The 11,516-nt window shown below is 38.7% G+C and overlaps 1 long non-coding RNA gene across 1 annotated transcript in view; it reads right to left on the bottom strand.

The window, feature by feature from the left end:
- Nucleotides 1–4,456: 4,456 nt before the first annotated feature.
- Nucleotides 4,457–11,516, bottom strand: part of LOC146600535 (uncharacterized) — a 161,092-nt gene continuing 154,032 nt past the window's right edge. The window contains exon 4 of the long non-coding RNA XR_014897881.1: nt 4,457–4,503. This is a non-coding gene — a long non-coding RNA (uncharacterized LOC146600535). The remainder of the gene's footprint in view (nt 4,504–11,516) is intronic.

The following is an 11,516-nucleotide window of genomic DNA, read 5'->3' as shown; positions in this document are numbered from 1 at the left end:
AACATACGATTGTCACTAGCATTTTGCAAACTTGATTTGACCTCCTCTGAGTATGATGAATGATATTTGTTCTAATTTCCAGTGTATTTATCATCCTTCTAAACTCTGCATAGAACTGATTTAATTGAGGGATATTTTTGAAAGTGCTAGTAATAGGGAAATACTTGAAAATACAGGGATCAGTGCTGGAACAAGAGAGGCACTTGTGATCCTGGGGAGTTCCCTTCATGGCATGGCATACTCATCTAAACTAGATTAATGTTGCAGTTTCCTAGCTCTTACAGGACTTAGTTCTTTCTAAGTTACAGACAGTTTTCTACACTCGTTAATCTGATGTCATATTTACAAAAAAAGAGAAAGAAAAAAGAAGAAGAAGAAGAAGAAGAAAACAGTATTAATAACCCAAACTACTTAAGTACAACATGATTTTTTTTGCAAATGTGCTTGTTTCGAAATCTGTTGACTTTTTTAGCATCTTGTCAGTACAGTGTTTCCCGGCTCTCAGAGAGCATAAACTTTATCTAACATGTTGCAGGGATACATTGACAGAGCTGGTTAAAACAAGGGCAATGCTTACATAGCATGGATAAGAAAAGACAGTTCAGATCACCTAACAACTGCTATAACTGTAGAGAAATACCTGCCAAACATCTTCTACTGCAGGATTTGTAGAAAGCTCTGAAATAAGCATCAGGTAAGCCAGCCTGTCTCTGCTGCTTTGAGGAAATGCAATTTCTCTGTCTGTTTTTATGTTCCAAAAAGAGTGCTGCAGCCTGTAAGACATATCTGAGTCAGGTCCTGAGGCTTCAGTAGGAGAGCCAGGCACTTGGTGAAGGGAGGTATTTTTTAGCTCCTGGCAATTCTAGTAAGGATCCTATTCTTTCCAAACCTCTTGCAGAGGCTTTGCTCTTAGAAGAGAATTTTTCTACCCCTGCTGTAGATCAGCTGCTACCCAAAAGCTTCCAGAGATGTGAGGAGGCACAGGTCCGCTGGGCTATCCATAACACAGAAAGTCACTGAGGAATGGCTAGGAAGGCAAAGGGGCTGAGGAACCTGCCGGGAGCTGGAGCACCCCACCCCTCTCTGACCAAATAACCAACTCATTAGGTGCAAGGATTAGTTCCCATATTTTGCAGTGGTATATGTTTTCATTCACAAAAGCCTTCCTCTGATTAGTTGGAAGGTGATGGAAAGAATTTTTTCTCTTTGATTTGCCTCCTAATTATTTGGAAATGTAGCATGCATCCTTTCTTAAGCTTTGGTTCCCATTAGGTGCTATCCCTCTCTTGAATTGGTTGCCATTAGTTGCCCTTTAGTTGCCCTAGAATTGAAGGGCACTGTGGATTTTGCTAGTGGTTTTCTTGCCTGCACAAGAGAAGGTGGGAGAGAGAGGCAAGTCCAAAGTTTTCCCTGATCCTCCTTCATTTTTTTCTTGAATTAAGGAGGATGAATTGGAAGACTAAACTGAATAAAGCTGTCTTAGGGGGTAGACCAAGGAAGTATAGATTCTATCATAGGCAAATGCATGTCAGAGACCCACTTAAATGCCCTTTATGTTAAGAAAGAAAGTTGAAGTCTGCTGCTTAAAGCTGTGTCTGCAATTGCCTTCATTCTCCTGTGTGTCCCTCTAACAGAAGAGCACTCTGACAAAAATATGGAAGGAAGCCACATATTTTGCCTTCARAAGGCAAGTGTAAATGTTGCCATAGCAACAGAGGAAAGCAGAATGCTACTTTATAAAGGTGGAGGGGAAATGAGGGAGGGAGGGAGAATTATGGGTTTACAGAACATGCATGAAATTACAACTCTAGGAGTATATGAACAGAAATCTGACATGTGACATCTTCAGCTACAGGAAAGTTTGGTTTTGTCTGAAACAGAAGTAGTTCTAGAGAACTAGATAAGGTCTTATGTCTAAATAAATTAGCATATTTTCATCTTCTGTGTTTTAGATGACCTGATAAACGAGGAATCAGACAGGCCCTGGGCTTACAGTCTGCTCTTAGAAAAAGAYATTGATGACTCACAGTATCTCTTTTAGTGAGCAGCTTGTGTCATCCCACAACACCATTAAGATCCAAAATATTCCACCAAAACTGCTARATTTTAAATATTATAAAGAGACAGAACTAAGGAGCCAGATATTAGCAATGCATCACTAGACTCTCCTGTTCTGAGGCCTTTTTTTCTGGTTGCACTCCTGTAGTGATGATGATGTCCTACAGTCTGAGTGGTTTAATAAGGGAACTGAATAAAAAAGCTGCCACATATCCTATCAGTGAGAAAAAAAGAACCATTAAATAAACACAATTGCAACACCATTAATAACATTCCTTGACAATTTTAGTCTCATCCAGTAAGAAAAAACTTTGTTYGTTTTATTTCCAAAACACAGTTCAAAGAATGTTGCTCTTCTGAATGTGTGACGCACCTGTTCGTGGAGGTGGCACACCAGCACGCTGCAGACTCAGGAAGCTGCTGTCGACAGACTAGAGCAGACAAGAGGGAGCCCACAGTCCTTTTGCAATCAACAGATTCGGTCATTTCAATACTGAGCCCAAAGCTGAAGCCTGACAAAGCTCTGATTCACAGAACTATGTGAATGGCACCAGAATTTATTTCATTGCAGCTTGTCATTTAAAAATATCCACCTGAAGACAGGTCATTTCTAGTACTTCGGATAACATGCACAGAAGGGAAYGTTTCTGAGGTATCTACAGTTTGCATTAGCCTCATACAGCAAGAAGAAAGTCATAACCAGCTTGTTTTCCCGCTTTCCTGCAGCTAGTCTGTGGCTAAAGTTTCAGGCTGGAGGGCATCCTGCAAGTGGAAGGTGACGGGAGAATCAGACTTTCACAGCCTTGCATGCAGCTTTTACATGACTTTAGCACAAATCCAGTGACTATAAGTGAATGATCCCTCTGTATAAAAAAAAATAAAGTCTGACCTGAAGATGATTGAAAGGTTTTGTAACACTGCAATACAAAGTTGCACCTTAAGCCTTTCTTTTTATGCATTTTATTTGACATGTTGAGCTATCCAATCATTGTTAGATAAATGCGTCCTATGTAAGTCGGCTCATTTTAAAGTTTCATTTTTAACCCTTCTTTTAGTGAGCAGGTTTGCAGGAGAAAATTAGGTATTTCTTTAGTAAATGAAACAATAATTGATAATCCTAGCTGTTATGTTACTCCTGTATAACTGCATCAACTATTAATTTGAAAGATTTTAATGTTTTTACAAGAAAATCATATTTATTTCACTGATAATGAATATGAAATTATGTGAGATTATGTGAGAATACGTTACACTTTAATATATATGAATTGTTTCTATACAAATGACCCTTCAACATATATGCAATGGTTTTCAAAGAATCCAACATGCTTTACAAAGCCTTCTTGCCTTACAGAGGAGGAGACTGTGGCACAAAGAAGATTGTGTCAGAAGATACAAATGAGTGTCTAAGATCACACAACAAAACTGAGAATTGCTTTGACTTTGCAATTCTCCTCTGGAGACATTTATTCAATATTTTGCAAAGACGTGCCACAGTCAAGATTAGAAGTCAAGATTTCTGACCCCAGTTTCTTGCTCTGCCTTAGTGCTCCAAGTAACACCCATGTTACTCCAGCACAACAGACAAAGTTACTAAAGACAGATAACAAAAGATTCAGTTTTATTTTGGAGTTGGCAAGTGACACATCGTGTCCACATTTATGAAGTTGAAATGCTGCACAAAAGTAGAAAAATTTCTATCTACCATATATACAGTAATAAAGTGATGCTGCTAAATGCCTTGAAAACAAAGAAAAAAAAAAACTATGTAAAGAAATCTTTCAGCCTGCTTTTGAATCTGTCTACATTCCTGTTTTTCTAATAAAATTCTGCAGTTCACAGATCCTTTTAAAACAGTAACAGTTGTAAAAGGATTCGAAAAACCCACAAGAATCTCGTCTGTACCCTCCTCTTCCTGTTCTCTAAAGAGGCTAGTCCCCTCCTCAGTAACAGATATGGATAAAAGTAGGGAAATGAGGTTTTCAGCAGCCTGGGAACTACAATTGTTTCAGTTAGAGGAACTTATTATTCCCCTTCACCCTGGTTGCAAGCAGTGGATTAAATTGGTGATAGCTGGAGATAAAAACACAACGCTGAAACAAGAATAACACAAGGAGAGTCAAGTGCAAAAAACTGAAGATTAGTGGTTATCTCAAAGTATATCTCCCTTTACCAAATGTGATGACATGGCTGTAAAAAAGGACATTGTATAGGGAGTCATTTAGAAACACTGTCACAAACTTTGCCCACCTAGCAGGAAAGTACCATTCTAGGATTTACTAGAAATTCAACAATTCCTTGTCCTCCTGTCTTTTTTTTTCTTTTTTTTTTAATAAACAAATGCATTTTTCATTAGCAGTAAAATAGATCGAGGGAATTAATTTTTACTTACTTATTGTCTGGTATGGCTAAGATCAGACGCCAGTTTATAGTACTAGCCTCCATCTAAACACAAAATAAGCATTAGTTAGTCATGGGAAAGAAGAAGGTTTCTAATGGTTCAAAGACAAAATGGGAAGTCAATAAATCTAAGTTTTTACGGTGCACAAATCAGTGTAAATTCATCTCAGCTCACTTGTCCCATCTTTTTTTTGTGAGGGAGAGAGATGCCAGTAGAACATACACCTGCAACACAGAAGCCTTACAGAGATCAATACAGTCATGTATGAAAAGAGCCAGAAATCTGTTGGTGGAAAGCCATATAGGAATACGGAGATAAACTGTCCCTCACAATCATTTCTCAGGACTCTTACAAGTGTGTTCACGTTTTCAACACTTGCCAGCCCCTATAGATAAGCACAGATACGGAGTCTTTGGGTTGGTCCCAATTCAGGGAAGATAGAAATGACGTGTCACAGCTAGCGGGCAAAGTACGTGTGTGTATGTGTCTTTCTAACACTGTTGCAGATAGAAATAACAAAAAACGTAAGTGGAGGAGTGAAAAACTAAACAAAACTTTGCTGCTCCCTCTGCCATAGCCTCAGATTCTCCATTTGATTTCCATTTAAACACTGGGCAAGGCTGTGGACCAGTTATTTAATATGAACTTGTTAGTTGTCCCTGATTTTCCAGTTTAAAATCTGCAATTATAAATTTCAACTAGGATTTTTGTCATTTTATTACTAATTCTGAATCTTGTTCATGGAGTTACAGTTAGTTACGGTTAGTTATTTAGTATAGTTATTAGCTATTTTAAAAGCTCAGAACCAGACTAACGTAAGTTCTTTTTGAAACTTCATGTTGCGTTCCCACTATAGCGCCCTCCACAGTGCGCTCTCTGTGGCTGGCACAGAAGGGTTGCAATCAGAATGCAYAGCTGTACGAGCGCATGTTCATGATTTTAGAAACTATCATGTTGAGGGAATGCATCTCTTCAATAAACTCAGTCTAAAAACATTTCTAAAACTGTTAAGAAAACTAGTCTTAGAACTACAAGGGACAGGCTGGAGTAAAGAAGGAAAAGCAAGATCCTTTTATGCAGCTTCCACATAAAGGAGGAAATTCTTAGGCAATATAAAGCAAGCACAGCTTAACACTACTCTCTGCTTGCGGCAAATGGGTGCTATGAGTGTAAAACCAGACCAGGCTGTGCTCCTGTAATCCTAGCTGCCACTTGGTCCCACCGTCCATCTGGAGTACCTAGGCAGCACAAGGTGGCATAAAACTATTTGGAGCGCTGTACGAGGCAGAGAGAGAGCGCTGAAAAAACGCAGCAGTGTTTGCAGGTTGGCAGCTCCTGCAGCCAGGCTCACTGGGTGGAGCAAGCCAGAGGATCAGCTCCAGCCCCATTAGCTACATGGTTCTGAATTGCCTTCTCTTGTTGAGATACCAAGTATCTTTGTAAACAGCATGTTCGGGCTGTTACATACAAACATACATGCAATACCTTTATGAAATATGCAATGATGCAAATGATGTGCTGGGTTATGACAGGAGCTGCATGTGTATTTGAAAGCCTCTTCCATGCTTTGGTTCGGTGCTGAACATTTCTGACAGTTTGTTTGAGGTAAACAGTTCCAATCTGTCAGCATGATTCACTGCCAGCACATCTAAGTATGACTTGCATCAGGCTTGTATGTTTTTAAAGTACTTGCCTCCTTTGCAGTTAGCAAATTACTGCAGGGCAAAGCAAACAAAAAAGGAAATAACAAAGGGAATGCTGGATTTGATCATATTACAGAGGAAGCAGGATGATGAAGAGATTGCTTTGCCTAGTTCAGACACCTGGAAAGCAGCAAGCGCATCTCAGCTGCATCAGAACAAGTGCGATCCAGAAGCCCCATGCTGTGCGCAGGCACTGTAACAAGAGGCTGTCATCACATAGTGTCCCACGTTCCCTTTTATATAGTTTTCTCTTATTAAGTTTCTATTTTGACAGCTTTGAACAGTAACACCTTTCTCATTTTGCCTCTGAATTTCCTCTTTCAAAAGGTGCAAATTATAATTTTACTGTGGCCTGTTAGAGGTGCAAATAAGCACAACATAGTCAAGCTGGGACAGTCTTGAAGTAGTGAACTACTGGGGCTGAATCCTTTTGAAAGGTACATACACATACAGACATACATACATGAGGGCTAAATAGTGGGAAAAGCATGTGTGAATTTTCCTGGTAGAGGCAGTTTCTGCATAGCCTAGGAACTTGGTAATGATTAGGTTAGGGAACACAGTAATAATCTACAGATAATTAGATTTGGGAACTAAACAGCATTCAGTGGGAATTGCTACAAGCCAGTTAGGACTGTGTCTTGCTTCACTGGGCTCGGGCCAGACAAATGCCTCATAGTGTAAAAGATGAAACTCTAGTTACTTGCTTCTGAACTTGCTTTGACTTCTCATTCTTAGTATTACAGAAAGTCTATTCAAACAGCACTATTTGTACCTGCTGTTATATGGAACAGAAAACCACTTCCTTGACCACAACTTATCACTGGTTGTTTATCACAAGCACACATGAAACTGTCATTATCATATTGCAATTTTTTGGTACTAAAGGCAGAAAAAGAGAAGCAGAACCACATTTTCCTCTCTATTATCTTTAAAGGCTATTTTGTAAGTAAGCTAAAAGAAATTTATGAGTTTTTAAGTTTTTTTCTCTATTTTCATATCTTCTAGTTTTGATTATCAAAACTAAATTAACACTGATTAGAATATATGAATTCAAGCAAGAATTCATCTATTTTGATCTGCATTAATTTACAGACAAGCAGTCCAATGCAACACATTCAGTTACATGATATCACACTATTTTCACTTGCATGGAGACCAAAAGCTCACTTGTCTAGGTAAAGCTCTTGATCTTTAGTGTCAAGTGAAAGGGGACATTTATTTTGATTTGAAAGGAATATTCCTTTTTTTCCTTTCTTTCATATTCCACATAAAGAGTTTCTTTAACTCTTAACCTCAGAAAGAGTTAAAAAGGGCTGTTTCACTTGTACCTTGAAAAAGTCAGGTTTCTCTGTAATGTGTGTGCTGATGAAGCTGGAGAGATGCTGGTTGAAAAGGAAACTTATGAACATATTTTTTGGTGTTTTTTAAATCACTGAAGAGTGCTTCTTTGTCTTGATTTTTATTGGAAAGTTTAACATCTTATTAGTGCAACTGATAGAATTAAACTATAAAAAAAATAGCCAAATTTCAGACACGAGCCCTTCTTCAGGTTGGGTCCCTATGTTTTGTGCCTGAATGCTTGTTCAATGTTACTTGTTATTTTTGTTTGGTCTAATAAAAGATATTGACACTGCCTGCAAACTCTGCTTCTCCTGTAATCTTAGACTCTCACGGCTGTAACAGAATTACTACTACAAGAGTTTTATTACAGTGCCGTAAAGTCCTTTCTGTGCCATCACAATGCCCTTTTTCAGAATGGGAAGCCCTGGGCTACAGCTGCGATAACCATATGCAAGAGCCTGTTAAGCTCCCAATATAACAAAATAAAGCTTTAAGTGGAGGAAAAGAAATTCCACTTTATGTATTTTAAGAGTTCCTTCCCATTTCTAGTACATGCGTGAAGCTTGAAGATATAAGCTCAAAGATAAGCTTTCTTTTGAAAGAAGGGTCCATTTTTATCGTTTTCAGTTACAAATATAATCCAGTCACAATGTGTTACTATACACTTGTTATTTAATTCAACCTTTTGCAATAGTTCTGGGTACTTCTGTATCTAGTTATTTCAGTGAGAGATGAACTTCAGTATTTTACTGGGACCTTTATTTAAATATTTTTAGATCCCACACTTCTTTTTCTTTTCAAAATTTTAAAGATGGAAAAAAGCCCCCTCTGGACTGTGTTAAATATTCAAGTTTTATAATCCAAAGTATATAAAGAAAATTAAATGAAACACAGTCACAGAAAATTAATTCTTTGTTAATGCAAAAGATTCAGGATATTTGCGACTTCCTACTGCCAATTTTTCATTTGGCTACATTGCACATAAAGAATATATGTGCCTGTAAAGTCACTTGTTTTCTCATACTTCACCCCTACTACAGTAATGTTAAGTAGATGCAATTAAATATATAATGTTAAAATTTTAACTTTTATTTTCCCTCACCTGCTTAATAAAGTTCAGCTCCTTACTTCATAGAGATTAGATATGAGCCAGGAAAAATAGTCAGTTGTTTTGCTAGGAATGCATTTCTGTGAGCAGAGATGTCTCAGCTGACTTGCTTCCATAGACAATATAGCAAATTCTACTGGGTTCCTTGACTTGGTGACTGATATTTCTTTCTTTTGTTCCTTTAAAGTTTGACTTGAGTAAGCTACTTCTGCAGCCTGACATATACTTTCAGTGACACCAGATTACAGAGTATCACGTGACATAATGCATTTTGACACATCCAGATGTAACACGATGCACATGTCACAAGAAATAAAGCAACATGAGATGTTTAATTTTTCTTCTCTGAAGCAGGCTTGTAAATATCCACAGGTGGTTGAATCTTTTCCTCGTATACACCCCCACGCCTGCTAAGGGAATACGGTAGCTGAAGGAAGCCTAGTACATACTGTATGACTGCTGTGTTTTTATAGCAATAACTTTATAGCTACCACGAGTCTTGAACTCTCCCTCCCTACAAGCCCTGTAGTGTGTTTAACTTGGTGCTGTGCTGTACGCGTTGCGTTAGCCTGAGGCTGCACTGGACAAGTGTTTCTTAGCTGCGTTCCCAACTCTGCCACAGACACGATGTGCAAGCCCCAGGGGGATGCCTACCGCAAAGCAAAGCTGCACTCTGCAGACAGCCCTGGCTGCATCGCAGACAGGCAGGTACAGCAGCGCTGGCTCGGCCTCTGGCTGGCACGTAGCGCCTGCGGGGCTGCAGAGTGCCGTGTGCCCGTGGCTGTGGCCCCACTGCACGCCGCATGGCGTGCAGCTATGTCCACCCTCAGCCACAGGTGGCCAGGAGGAAGAAGAACAAAGCATAAAGCAGGCACCGTTTACTTACTCTCTGGTCTGTGCTGCCCTGAGCAAAATACCTATTGTCTTAGCACCCTGTATTGCTTCACGCCGTGTGGCAAAATCAACAGGCATGTACTAAGACAGAAAAACCTCTGCATTTTTCTTCTGCAGACATTAATGATTAAAGCTGAGAGTCAGAGGTGAGAACTGCCAGATGGGTGCATTGCAATATTATTCTCCTGAATAGAAAAACAAGACAAAAATTAACCTTTGTAAGTATATGAAACTGGTTACTGCCTTGAAGAAGTGCAGGTGATATAAGCAAAATCACACTGTAAAGGGTGAAATTGCTATATTTATTTCTCATTGAAGACATCAACACTGTGAGGGGAGAGAGAGGATTAACTTTTTCTTCAGCTTGAAGACAGCACAACTAATAGCAAGACTGGTAGCCAGATGACTTACTCCACTCCACTCCTTTCCCCATTTGGATTCTGAAATACAAATTTGAATTTATCAGCAAGTGAAACTGGCAATTTTCGCTCTTCATCAGACAGCTGCACTAAGTAGAACATTGTGGGAACACCGTCCTGGTTTCAGCACTGTGCCCACTTCTGTCCTCTCCAGAATTCCCAGTTACTCAACTCAAAATTATCACACTTTATTAGAGAATTTAAATATTTATAATAGGAGTAATAATTAAGACCGCTACTTTTTTCAGGCTGAGCATTTGTCTGTTAAACACTGACCCAGCGATGCCATCATCTGACTTCCTGCTGCTGGTGCAAACAGGAAGCACTGAAGGAACAGATCAAGGTTTCATTCATGAGATTGATACCAGACCTGAAGCATATGGAAACAGCTTTTTTGGGGGGTGGTTTTGTTGCTTGCTTTTTGTTTTAAGAGCATAAAAAAAGGAAACATATTAATTGTTATAAAGTGAGTGACATTTGCTGTCATCTGTCAACTGTGCAGAGGTGAGGGGGATTTTTTTTATTGCAATGAATGGTACTTCAGCATTGTATCCCTGACTCATTTTTTATTACTGCTTACATTTATCCTTCAGCAATAAGTCAGGCACTTAAACTGGAGAAAAAGGATAGATTTTCACAGGGATTGAGATTCTTAGTTGTTACGATTCTCAGTTATGGATGAGAGTTGCAAGTTACTTCATGTAATTGATATACTCTGAATATAATTTTCAGAATAAATTGAAGTCAGCCTCATTAATCTCACTGAGCAAAGAAAAATAGTTAATTCTATAATCGGTATCAAAGCCTGATGAATGACCAGTAGCCACAGAGAAACTTATCTGTCTAAATGTAAAACTTCTGAAACAAGTTTAAAAAAAGAACCTATACTCTGAGACGAACTTCAGCTCTTCTAGTTCCTGTTTATCAGGCAGTGGCAAAACTGCACTCTTGGTAAATTCTCTCACATCTTTCTTAGCCCTCATTTTATTTATCTTAGGAAATACAGATTCCACTTAGGTGAAGCACTGAATGTGAATTGATCCAAATTTGAAGGAGATTAAATCTTGCAATAGAGAATTAATTATTTCCAAGGACAGTTTTATTACACAGCACTACCTTCCACAAAAATTTGAGAGAAAATATATGTTTTTAATCCTTCAGCTTTAGCTGAAATAAAGCTTCCAACCTTAGCTGAGTTGAAGCCAGAGCATATTCTCCTTGACTTTTACAGCGAATAGATTTAAGCCCACTTTATAACAGATCTGAGCAGCTCATATAAACATTGTCCTTCACTTCGCATTTGAGTTGTGAGTTAACACAGTTTAACTGATGAGTTATTCGCTAGCATGACACAGTGCCAGTGAAAGTTAGTGCAGCATGCTACCTAGACACTGAGTGGGAGAGAGAGATTTAAGAATGATGGATTGGAGAGCTCAATAAGGTTGTGAAGCACATGCTATCAATCTTAGAGACAACTGTTTGAATTTAATGTTAAAGTCATTATTTATTAGTTATATGAATTTAAAACATTTCAGTAGGAAGCTGATGATCACTAGTTAGCTGACGGTAAATGCTYCATCGTAACTACG

This window comes from Rhea americana, unplaced genomic scaffold (genome assembly GCF_003343005.1).
Source record: "Rhea americana isolate MKP2758 unplaced genomic scaffold, rheAme1 scaffold_12, whole genome shotgun sequence".
Classification (NCBI taxonomy): domain Eukaryota; kingdom Metazoa; phylum Chordata; class Aves; order Rheiformes; family Rheidae; genus Rhea; species Rhea americana.
This window is presented reverse-complemented; position numbering and strand designations above follow the sequence as displayed.